This window comes from Humulus lupulus, chromosome 8 (assembly GCF_963169125.1).
Source record: "Humulus lupulus chromosome 8, drHumLupu1.1, whole genome shotgun sequence".
Taxonomy (NCBI): domain Eukaryota; kingdom Viridiplantae; phylum Streptophyta; class Magnoliopsida; order Rosales; family Cannabaceae; genus Humulus; species Humulus lupulus.
Window position 1 is genome coordinate 9009813 of NC_084800.1, and position 12601 is coordinate 9022413.

At 32.2% G+C, this 12601-nt stretch overlaps 1 long non-coding RNA gene across 2 annotated transcripts; it reads right to left on the minus strand.

The window, feature by feature from the left end:
- Positions 1-1258: 1258 nt before the first annotated feature.
- LOC133793479 (uncharacterized) lies at positions 1259-2998 on the minus strand. Of its 2 annotated transcripts, XR_009874846.1 has the most exons (4): positions 2878-2998; positions 2723-2797; positions 2201-2262; positions 1259-1482 (listed from the first exon to the last, which is right to left on the minus strand). It is a non-coding gene; the product is annotated as an uncharacterized LOC133793479 (long non-coding RNA). The 2 variants fall into 2 exon arrangements; XR_009874845.1 differs by lacking the exon at positions 2878-2998 and having other exon boundaries at positions 2723-2871.
- Between the last annotated feature and the right edge of the window lie 9603 nt (positions 2999-12601).

Consider the following 12601-nt stretch of genomic DNA (forward strand, 5'->3'; position numbering starts at 1 on the left):
GATCAGCTCGTACCACGATCTGATCCCCTGACCCGACCTTCGGCCTTCAGACTCCTTCCCCCAGTCTTGGGCAACCTTGGCGAGTCCTTGAGGGTCCCTCGAGCTAAGAAAGTACGACCTCGAAAACAGGAGCTCCGTCCTGGGGAAATTTACGGACTAACCATGATTAGTCCGAGGCTCGACCTGCTAATCAGCCCGTGGGAAAACCAGGGCGTACAGGTTCTTCTGCTTCTTGTTTATTCTTCTTCTTCTTCAGAACTAGAGTGATCAATTTAGATTTATTTTTGTTTAGATCTAATTTTCTTTCCAGATCTAGATAAGTAACTAGTTACCATCGTAATTGTTTTTTTTTTTTCAGATATGATTTTTTTTTTCAAACCTAGTTGTAACCAGTTACGATTATGATCATTTTAGATTTTTTGTTTGGATCCTATTTTTTTCAGGTTTGGCTAGGGAATCGGTTACCATCACAACTAGTTTTTTTTTTTCAAACCTAATTGTAACTAGTTAACTTCATGATCAATTTATTTTGTTTTTTTCATAAATTTTTTTTTTCTCCAAATCTCACTAAGTAACAAGTTACAATTCAACTGATATTTTGATAATAGTACATTACTAAATAATCAACATTATTTTTATAGCTGTAACGAGTTACTACAATACCACTTGAAAAATAAAACTGATTTTTATAGATACAACTAGTTACTACACATCACTAAAAAAATTGACAGTGACAAATGATCACTACTACAAAAAAATTTATCAAAATTGTTGTGATAGTGGTAACCGGTTACAACGGAGAAAATGTTGATTGAAGAAGATAAAAAATATAAGAAAAAGAAGAAATTGAATCCCTCACTTGCACCCATGATAGGTGTCAAAAGGTATCCCTTTATTGTTTTGCAAATAAACACCAATATTTAAAAGGAAGATTTACATTCACACACTTTATACTATAAATAATTACTAATTTGTTATTGATATTTTAATATACCCATATTATAATATTTATTAACTTAAATAACAAATATTCAAGTTTTATTTACTTATTTAGTATACCTACTACTTTTTTAATATAATTTAATTTATTAATTCAATAATTATGTGTATAATATACCCAATTGGAAATATTAATTTATTACTGTAACACCCTCGCTTATTTTAGTTAAAAACATATTTGAGGTGTTACGTTTTAAAACTATATCATAATTTATTACTGCAAAAGTCTGGACATTTTTTTTTTTTTAAACTTGAAAACTTATTTCACATTATTTACATTAAACATAAAGTGGGTCTCAAACATATTATACATAAGTATTAAATAACCCAATTTGTTTTCAAAACATAACTTCACACTTTATTACAAACATCGCACTGATAACTGAAATAACCCACAAAAAGGTCAATATGTTCATATGTACAAATCAGGGTCAGGACCATGCTTCAGTTCTCCTCATGTCATTCACACATTTCTTTCTCTACCTGCAACACAAGACAACTGTGAGCCTAAAGCTCAGTAAGCAAAGTAATGCATGCAATGCTAATGATTACCCAATATCAATGGACATATACAACTTCTTTTTAAATTTTGGGCCCCTTAAGATTGTGCACACTGTTTGAATTGGTCAATGCCTGCAGGGCTTGTTACACATATAATACAAAATCCCATGGGTTCTCCTCCGGCTAGCCATCACCACAGTAGGGCACATTAAGAACCTTATTCCATCGTTGCCCCGTCGGGCTCAAGAGTTAAGGCGGCCACACACTGTGGTGTCAATACATATAACAATAACTCATATGGAGGAGAAATAAAAACGGAAACATGGCAAACAATATAATTGGTTCACTAAAACCTAGCCCAAATTATTGGGCAGCCACTATAAGCCCTCTATAGGCCTCCGTTTACACTTATTAACACTTTCATTTGCCTTTTCAAAACAGTGGCACTAAACTTAAACTTCTTATAACAACTTTCTTTTATGTTGCACAAAACTTACAAAGGCATCATATAATTAATCATCATAATATCATGCATGGTCTTATATCATATAATAATTTACCATATCACTATTATGCCATGCATACAAATTTATGATGAAGTGTCACTGTATGTTAATGCCACTTACTCACAAAATATTCATATAATGCATACTTTCACATAACATATAATTCTTGTGTTGCAGTTGAGTACTTTACTTACCTTTTGTCCAAAATATAGTTCACCGTGTAACAAGTGGTGTCTTAGGTATTGATGTGCTTATCCTGACAATGACATGGATTTCTCATCATAATGAAGGCAGTAAGACATTGAACTCTCATTTAAAAATACCCATAAAACATCATATCAAATTTCATATCAAAATCATGCCTAAAATGCCTTAAACCACCTAGATCGAGCGTTAGATTTATCTTAGACACTTAGAGAAATTTTGACAGAGTTTCCCCTTAATTTTAGCTATCCTCAAATATCAAAATCAACCAATAATCAACATCAAATAACCTGCCATAACCATATATCCCAAATGATTCACCATAAAGTTATCATATACCGATTTTGATAAAATTCTTATCTCCTAGATCATCACCCAAATTAAATGAGTCTCCACATATATTCAAACACTTATAAACTTATACACTCTCTTATAAACTCAATCAAATAACCAAAAATCATCTTGTACTCCAAGAACCCCAAAAACCTCATAAAACACAAAATTTCACTTACCGAGCAACTTTTCGGCGAAGACAATCTCTTCAAGCTTTTCTAAACCTCAAACCACTTGGAAACCCCAAGAAATATCTTAAAAAGGATAAAACACCATATATAAGCTCTCAGAAAAATTCAAAAACATAGTTTAACTTCCAAGTACAAGAACTTACCATAAAAAGGTTAGAACTAAGCTTAATCTACTTCTTTGGCTTTGCTTTCACTTGGATCTCCTTAGAATTTCTTCAAACCAGCCAAGAAATGGTTTTTGGTTTTATTTTCTCTCTGGTTTTCATAATAATGGTCGTGCAAAGTGATAAGGTTGATGAAAATTCCTTATTTTCAATGATTTAGCCTTATTGTATCAAAATTTGACACCTTTCATCTCATCATTTCACCTTTTGACTTATGAAAACCTTATCACTTCAATAATTTCGACTTAATCATCTTCTAGGCCTATTATCCTTATGTGTAAAACACTCACACCAAACCTTAGGTCCATATGACTTCATACCCAATAGTTATGCTTACCCGATCGAGCGTAGCGCACTTATGCTAAGCTCGTTTTGACTTTGCATCAACACCACTGATTATGTATACCTCCCATCAAGAATTGATCTAATGGTTCTAAAACCATTTTTACATCATCAATGAGACCTTAATCATACCTCGATTACATTTGGTAAATCCATAAATACTCAATTTTACACCGAAATACTAGTAATCGACATTGTACTATTTTTCACTACTTAACCTATTTTGCCTTCTATATCTCACTTTCACCACTTAATTCCATGCCTTGTCCATATTTTTCATACTTTCTTATATCTTGAGCACATCAAACACCCATAAAAGACAACTCAAATGCCACAAGGTTAATAATATTGAGCATACATATAGACATCACATACACAACTTTTATACTTATACATGAAAACACTTATAAGAATATGCATATGCTCAAATTATACATATTGTATGATATGTAATGCAATGCAATCATGTGATTATTGGCTATATTATATCAAAATAATGTGGGTGCTACAATTACATTTCCTTAATTAATTGTTTTGCTAATTATGAGTAAATCAATTTTTTCCTTATTTTCTTTGCTTTTTACGACTCAGTTTTCAATCCCTAATTTTTGAGTTCTATGTTTTATTAAACAATTTATAAGTAGTAAATTTTTATTTTGAATGAACAATGTTCCATGTTTACTTCAATATTAAGAATTGATTTATTTGGATACTATTTGGTATTCTATATTTTATTGTGTTATCATTTATTAGTTTAGCTCCTAAAAAAATCACATAAACCACTAAATAGTATCAAAATAATAGTTACTTTATAATCATTATTATTCTATTTCTCCATTTACTTTGTGTTGTAGTATACTACTACATAATTAATAAAACAATACTATTTAGTATCCTATAGAATCTGTTTGTTTGTATATCTTATAAAACATTTACTATTTAGTATCTTATCGAATAATATATGCTACCATATTTAACTATTTATTGGAGATATCTTATACAAGCTAGTATATACAATCAGATATTTGTTGATATCATATGTAATTTGGTACTAATTGGTATCCAAAATAACTTATTATGAGCTAATATGTAATCTGATACTTACTGGTATCATATGTAATTGTGTATTAATTGTTATGCACTTTGGTATATATACTAATTGGTATCCAAAATAACTTGTTATGATCAGCTAGTATACAATATGATATTTATTGGTATCTTATGCCATTCGGTACTAATGGTATCCAAAATAATTTGTTATGAGTTAGCATACAATATTTGTATGATATCCATTGGTGTCATATGCAATTTGGAACTAATTGGAATCTCTTAAATAACTTGTTATTGTGTATAGTATGCAATCAAAAACTGCATAATATCATACTATAATATATAATTACATGATATATTTTATAATGTGATAACGTATTTCCACTTTAAAACGATTAATAAGGAATATTTTATTATATTTAATAATTGTTTTCATGAGTGTTAAATGTTTTGGAATATGTTATTAATAATGAATGAGGATATGAATTAGTTATGAGAGATATTTGTCATGAATATAAAATTTGCTATATTTAATAATATTATAGTCTATTTGGGTATATTATTTTTCTTATAACAAACTTGTAGTTATTTTGTTATAGTGGTATATTATTGTAAAGTCCCCTATTTAAAAATAAAAAAATAAACAAAATACCAAACTTGCTCACATTTCACGAATCTATCAATAATTAGGAAATCCAATGCTTTTGTATCCCGATCGAACGTACTTTTCTATATTCTTCTACCTCTATCTACTACTACTTTTTCAATATATATATATATACATATAACATGAAATCAATTCTGTATATGCCATCATATATTCAAAGCTAGCTTCTTATTTTAGGGTTTTCACATTTCCAACAAATTAATTGAAATCGGTCGGACAATTTTGTGTAAAGTCTCTGGTAGTGTCAATTCGCTTTCATTTGGCAAGGGATGAACAATTGACTCATATTGTGCTTTCATAATTGTAGTTTTGTAGTAATCAGCGACATAATCATATGTTTTCAGCTGTGTTTTGGCAGATACTGCTATGCATGTGCACACGGTATTTCATCTTGTTGGAACATTTTGCACTCTCATGTTTTCTCCATTAGGTTGACCAAAAAATTTCCTTTGTGTTCTACCAAAATTTGGTACAGTATAGTGTTTACTGGGAAAACTTGTGTATTTTAGTAGAGGAGTACATGTTAGAAACTAGTTGTTGTGGTAATTATTAGTAACTGGTTACTGAATGTTTTGGTAAATAATATTTATTGCAGAATATATGTTAGTTACCTCAAATTTAATGGCCCGAATAAAGTTTTCTCTAAGCATAGTTTCAGTATCTGTTTACTTGTGTGAATGTTCCGTTCGCTTCGTTACCATTTTTCCATACCCATTTTTGAACTAAACTTCGAAGGCTTTCCATCATTGTAGTGATTGGCAGCGTTCTTGCAGCTTTCAATGCAACATTTATTGATTCAGCTATATTTGATGTCATCATTGTATATCTTCTTGTTAGAGCATGGTGTAATGCCCCAGATTCCCTATTATGATTAATGGCTGGATTAGTAGGCCGGGAGGGCCATAACTATTTAATTATGCCATTAAATGTGTTTATGCATGTTTATGAGAATTATATTATAATATGATGTTAAATGCATGCATGTAAGTCCACATCTGTTTACAGGGGTGATTTGGTAATTTGGCCCATTGAGGGTATAATTGAATATTTGTTTGCGTGCTTATGATATATTGTGAGACCACATTATAATGTGGATTGGTTCGAGTATTTCGACATGAGACGATCTTTAAGCATGATTTATCGGTTTGGTCATAACAGGTTTGAGCTCGGGGCTCGGGGTGAGTCTCGGGGTGATATTAATGATTATAGCGTTACCAGGGATTTTAGGGTAACGGGATATGAATTATTGGTGTTTGAGGATATTGAAATTAGCGGGAAGTGGGAAGCGTTAATTATGATTAACGGGTTAAGCGGAAAGTACCAATGTTACCCTTGAAGTGGTTTTAGAAGCTTTAGATGGCTCAAGGGTAATTTGGTCATTTTAGGGAGGATATATGTGACTTAAGTGGCTGTAGAAGGTGGTAGACTTAAACAAAACAAAACAGAGAATTTGCTTCCTCTTCCTTCCCGTGCATCACCTTCCGCTTGTTCTTTCATTGGGGTTTTGAGTTCTAAGTGGAGATTTAACCAAGGGAAAACTTAAAGGCTGGGTTGGTGGCTTGATTCAGCTTGTAAGGGAGGTCCAAAACCGGTTTCAAGGTGAGTTTTAGTCTTTGATGTGGGAGGTGAGAATCAAAGGGAGTTTTTGTGTTGGTTTGATTGAGATTTGATGAGGGTGAGCTATGGGTGTTATTTGGGGGTTTAATCGTATGTTTGGAGGAGGATTAGAGATGGTTTGAGGGGCTGGTTTGAGAGGAAGGAGCACAGGGGAAAAACTGGTTCGTTTATGGTCGGTTGCTGGTCTGGGCTGTGCGCCGCGCCGCGGCCCTTGGCGTTTGGCAGAGGGGAGCCCTCTCTGTTTGAGGGCGCGCCGCGGCGTAGCAGGGGAGGGCCGCGGCGCTTAAGGCAAATTTTTCCAAAATGTGATTTTTAGCTTGGGGATTCAAACCTTAGGCCTCGGGGTTGGACCTAGTACCCGGTTGGGTAGTATTTGATGTCTCGGGGGGCTGGGATTTGGTTTGGGAACCCTCAGTTATCATTTTTATTGATGAATCCTATATTTTGGTTATGACCAGGTGACCATCAAGGAATTTAAAGGTTGATCGTTCTCAGGGGTCGTTCATATAATAATTCACACTCGAACCAGAGGTAAGAAAACAGTGTATGAATACAGTTGCACCCTGTATAGGTATATGACATGCATGGTTTGATATTGGAGCATGTTGGTTGATATATGTGGATGTGGATTGTATATTAAATGCTGATGTACGCTGATTACCTGTTTAAGACACTGACTAGTCAGGGACCGACTCTAAAGTCGAGAATCATGCATTGAATGGCTCTATGGCATTAATGCTAGACCAACCCTAGGGTCGAAGAACTTATAAGCGCTTGCTTGGTCTACGACCAGATGTCTATAGCCAATGTATATGACCCCAGTGACCGTTTGTCACATGGCTAAGGGACGTTGTCCATAGCTTCAACTCTAGAGTCGTGAGGAAGGTTATGTTGGTGACTATTCACCTTGCACCTGTCCTGATCAAACTTATGAAAGAATCACTTATCAGTTAAGCCCAGGTGACCCTATCGTCACATGGCTAGGGGGAGCGATGCTTTATTATTGTGACTTTTGGCTACTGTCACCTATTTGCTGGACTGATAGTCCTGAATGGTTATTATGATCGTTGTTGATATTATATCATGCCTTATTGTGTTTTCTTGCTGGGCCTTGGCTCATGGGTGCTTTGTGGTGCAGGTAAAGGGAAAGAGAAGCTCACCCAACCCTGAGTGGAGAGCTTGGGCGATGTTGTGTACATATAGGGCCGCTTGACCGCCACGGTCAAGGAGTTCTCAGAGGGACTAGGGGTTTACCCTATTTTTGCCGCTTAGGCCGGCGGGGATTGTAAATTTGAAACTATAGCGACTCTTTTGTATTACGAACTACTTGTAAACATTTTGAAAGGATCATGATCAGTTTATTTACTTAGTGGAATATATCATTTCCTTTTTACTGGTTTTTCACCTTAACCTGATAATAGCGCTTAGATCACGTTTTTAACCAAAGGACTCGGGTAGCGAGCCAAATTTCCGGTTCACTGTTCACTGTTCACCGTAACTGTTCTGGGGTAACCAGGGCGTTACACATGGCATCTAGACCAAGTGCGATATCCAATTTTTTGTAAATACGGTTTTATGCGAGTGTCAATCTTTTCTATTTCTAAATGTAGTGCTCAAATGATTGTACCATGTATGCCTTTGCTCCCTTCACAAAGTTTATGTTTAGGTCCTCCCCATGGACACTGAAATTGACTTTGATGTTGTTTACCAGGTGGCCTCAGGTTGGGACGGGAATTGAATTAAATTATGTGAAATAATAGCGCTGGTCAATTCTGAAAGTTGAGTACTAGTTACCCTAAAATCTTCCACAAATTGTCTATTGAATTCTTTTTGCTCCTCTATAAATGTGTGTAAAGTGTCCTCTAAAGAATTTGTATTAGTGCAGACATTATATGGAGGCTCATGTGGGAAGTTAGGAAAATGTTGCTCAAAATTCATGGGTGGCGGTGCATGGTAGTTGTACTCAGGCTTCCAACTAAAATCTACAGGGTTGGTCCAACTAGAATTATGATTCCTATGGTCGGTAATCTCGGGAACCTTGTAACTTTCTCTTTCAAACTTAGTTTCTAAGGCCTCAAGTTCTCGGTAATCTCTTACATTAAGTTTGCATGCACTCTTAAAACGGCTAATACCCTCAGTAGCACTAGAATTATGGTTGTTTCTAACTGAAGGATAATACATCGGAAAATACAGCTCGAAACGTTTCTTCTCTTCATCATTCATTTCTTTTTTTAAATTTTGTTTTTATGATTTTTTTATTTTTATTTTTGATTTTTTTTTTGTTTTACTTGTTTCCAGGTCGATTTGAGGTTTTTAGAACGATCTCACTTAAAACCCACACTTTATCTAGAACACCCCGAGGTTGCTAGATAATTGTGGAGGGGTCACAATTCACAAAAACAGTTCTTTTACAACCAACACTTACTAGAACTTCCCGAAGTTACCAAGTAAGCATGGATGGAACTTTACTCAAATTGGCCTTTAAGCAAAAATTGCTTATGTTGACAAAACAAGCTTTGTTTTTATTATTATTAATATTTTTATTTTATGATTTTTTTTAAGATTTAAAACCTAAAAATTAAAAAAAAAAACTAATAACAAAATAAATAAATAAAGAGACAAACGTAGAAATAAAAAAAATTGATCTAAACACGAGAAATAAGAAGCTCACAAAGCCTAAAAAAAATATTATAGAAAAAAAATAAAACAAATGAATAAAAGGGCTAAAAAAAATTTCTAAGAAAGTAACATTTTTTCAAAGATGAGGAAAAACTAAGTAAACAAAAAAAAAATTGAAGTAATCCTACAAACACATAAAAAAAATAGTACCAAAGTAAGATAGAAAATAAAAAAAAATGTAACTAATCCTAAACACAAATAATTAAAATAAAAAAATAAATGAAAACTAAACTAAGAAAATATAAGCAACCAATTTATATCTTTTTTCTTCAAGTTTGTTTTTTTTATTATTTTTTTTACTACAATAAAAAAAAGAGAAAAATAGAATAAAATAAAATACCAAAAATAAATTAAAAAAAAAGAAACTAAATACACACACAAGTTTTTTTTTCAACAATAATAAAAAAAAGAGAAAGAAAAAAAAAAGAAAAATAACAACAAAATAAAATAAGTTACAAGAAAAAAAAAACAAAATAAAATAAGCTACAAGAAAAAAGACTAAATAAACACACAACGAGCTTTTTTTTTTCAATTTTTTTTGTACAACAAGCTTAAATTAACAAGGAAAGAGAGCACCAAAACAGAAAAAAAAAAGTTACCAAAATTAAATTAACAAGAGAAAAAAAACTAAATACACCACAACAAGCATTTTTTTTTACAAAAAATATAAATAAAAGGAGAAAAATAAAACCAACAAAAGAAAAATAATAACAAAATAAACTACGAATAAAACTAACAAATCCTAGAAAATAAATGATAGAAATTTTTTTTCTTTTAGTACAACAATGACAAAAAAAAAAAAAATGACAAACTAACTAAAAATAAACAATAAAAAAAATGATAGTGATTTTTTTTTTACTTTTTTTTAAAGGTAAATAAGACAAATCTAAAAAAAATCATAGAGAAATATACACAAAGAAAATGATAGAATTACTCACATCTTTTGCAAAATTTATTGAAAACTTTTTTTTTTCACTATTACCTCCCCGGCAACGGCGCCAAAATTTGTTTAACGCCCAAACGTGACTTCCACTTAGCGATATTCATAGTATAGATGGACGGTCGATTCCACAAGGAGGTAAAGAAACAAGTTAATCAATAAATAAATGTTAGAGATAAATAATATGAAGAAAATAGAACAAGTGATATTTTTTTGTTGTTTTGGAGATTTAAAGATTATAAATAAAGATAGAATAAAGTGTGATGTAACAATAGGTAACAAGTAGGAAGGATCAAGAGTCACCAATATGCATACTTATTTATTTATATTTTTAATTCACAAAAATTACACAAATGAGAAGTTCACATCCCAACTATTCATTTGGAAGATTTAACATTGAAGCACAAATATGTTTTACAAAAATGTATTTAAGTGATTATTATTCCTTACCATGGAAATATGAGATATATCTTATGAGAAATCTAAAAATGACATTATACCATTGACAATAATGCAATAAAAGATTGGACATAAAACTTAACACAAATATTACTTTTACTATTTATAAAATACATAGAAAGAGCATGACTAATTCTATATAGATTTTAGCAAAAGTAAATATATATGAATGAGATGGAGAAAATGATAAAAATATTATCTATATTATTTTCACTAATTTGATAATAAATAGAAAGTGCTTGAAAAAATCTATATACTATTAGTAAACATAAATATAGATAACAAGATGAAGAAATAGAGATGAAATAAAATAAATCACTCAAATATATAAACTTTAAGCATATGGTGAATCAACAATACCAAACAAAGTCATAGTGCATATAGGATCATCCTAACCTTCAAATTGTGACTATATGAGGAATGAGACTAAAATTTGGTAGAGTTTTGCTACCTAAAAATTGCATACAAATTGTGAAGGAAGAGTCCCAATTTATAGAGGGAGAAAATGACTAAAAAGAAATTAAACAACAATTTGGGGTTTACAAAATAAATATAAAATATGATTTTGAAAAATCAAATCTTATTATAAATATTAACATAGTTATTTTGGTGTATGGTCAAAATGCTCTTTTTCAAAAACACTGAAAAAAGATGAGTTTTAAAGCTCAAAGAGGAAAGGTGCAAGGCCCAAAGTGCACAAAAAATTGGGCTCATGGATGGCTATAGCAAAGGAGACTTTGACCAAGCCCAACCAATGGAGAAGTGACACGTCAACAAGCTGGCTGAAGGGAGAGGGCTGCTTCAGACTGGGCTGGCGTTGGGCTTGCTAGGCAGGTTGAGCTCTTTGGGCCGAAGGGATTCTTGCTTTCTTTTTTTCTTTGTTTCCAAGTGCCAAAATACACTTTATTTACTACACAATATAAATAAATTAAATTAAGATCAAATATTTCCAGTGTAAGAATATATCACATTAATTCTATGAAAATATTAATCATCTTGGTTTCCTCTTGCCAATTCTAAAATTTTTTCTCTTGCTCTCCAAGCTCTTTGATACCCCATTGAAACACCATAATCATCTAGCATGTCGCTGATTATGTCATTTGGTGTGTGTACTCTCTTTATTGACATGTATTTTGTTTTTATTAGTTCTCCAATCACATTGCAATTTGCCGGCCTGTGGTCTTCCATAATGATGTCCAAGGAGCAGGTGTGAGTTTTTACATACTTGCTGATTTTAAATGTTTCTGTTTTCCCGAACTTTGAAGCTCTACGTAACCAATTACAATTGTCATCCACACAAGTTACTAGGTACTCTCTCGGTTCATATCTTTTTGTCTTGAATTGGATGTTGTGGATCATAACATAATAATATAGAGCAGATTTCAAGAGCTTTTTGTCCTTATAAATCTGGCCTTCTTCAACTTTGAAAATTTTATGATCAATTATAATTTTTGTATCTTCTTCTCTTTTTATTTTGTTTTCTTCTGTTCTCTCTATGATAAATCTGCTACATTATCAGTTATGGCTGCAATGTTTGGGAAGGTTGGTACCTGGTTATTTGTCGTGCAGGTTGCTTCTTCATATTATAACTCTGTAACTGATTGCTGGTTGTTTAGTTGAAGAACTAGCATTTCTAGATCTGTGTTCTGTATTTGTGTTTCTTCTTCATATGTATTGTGTTCAATAGTTTCAGCTATTGTTTTATCAAAAGTGGTGATGCATAGTGGTAGCTCTGTTACTGCATTTTGCTTATTTTTTAGCTCAATGTAGAATATGATTGAATTGTCAGTGAGTAATTTCATTGGAAGCATACCTGGTGATAATTGGGAACTCAGCTCAATATTTTGAATATTGCATGTTATTTCATTTTTTACTAAAGGAACCAAATTGTTCTGAACAATTTGTTGGTATTTGCAATCCAGTCATGGTGTAGTCATCATACTGGTATT